The 235-nt window shown below is 66.8% G+C and overlaps 1 protein-coding gene across 1 annotated transcript in view; it reads right to left on the bottom strand.

Moving 5' to 3' along the window:
• Positions 1-235, bottom strand: part of LOC102897018 (contactin-3) — a 78,091-nt gene that overhangs the window by 32,534 nt on the left and 45,322 nt on the right. The gene's annotated exons all lie outside the window — the stretch shown is intronic.

Here is a 235-nt window from a genome sequence, read left to right as displayed (position 1 = left end):
ACCGCTGCTAGGAGGTGACCGCGGCGTCACCGGCCCTTCCCTTGCGGACACAGCCCCGGCGCCTGCGCAATGCGGGTGCTTGGGACGCATGACCGGAGGAAACGGGTCCAGACGCTGAGCGACTCCCACGGACGCCGTGGACTCACTCGTCTCCGGGAAACGTCCAAGACGTCGGAAAAGACAGACGGTGCTCGAAAGACCGACGTGACGGGAGAGCACGAAGCCAGGGCCTCGG

Source organism: Pteropus alecto, unplaced genomic scaffold (genome assembly GCF_000325575.1).
Source record: "Pteropus alecto unplaced genomic scaffold, ASM32557v1 scaffold53, whole genome shotgun sequence".
NCBI classification, from domain to species: Eukaryota; Metazoa; Chordata; class Mammalia; order Chiroptera; family Pteropodidae; genus Pteropus; species Pteropus alecto.
This window is presented reverse-complemented; position numbering and strand designations above follow the sequence as displayed.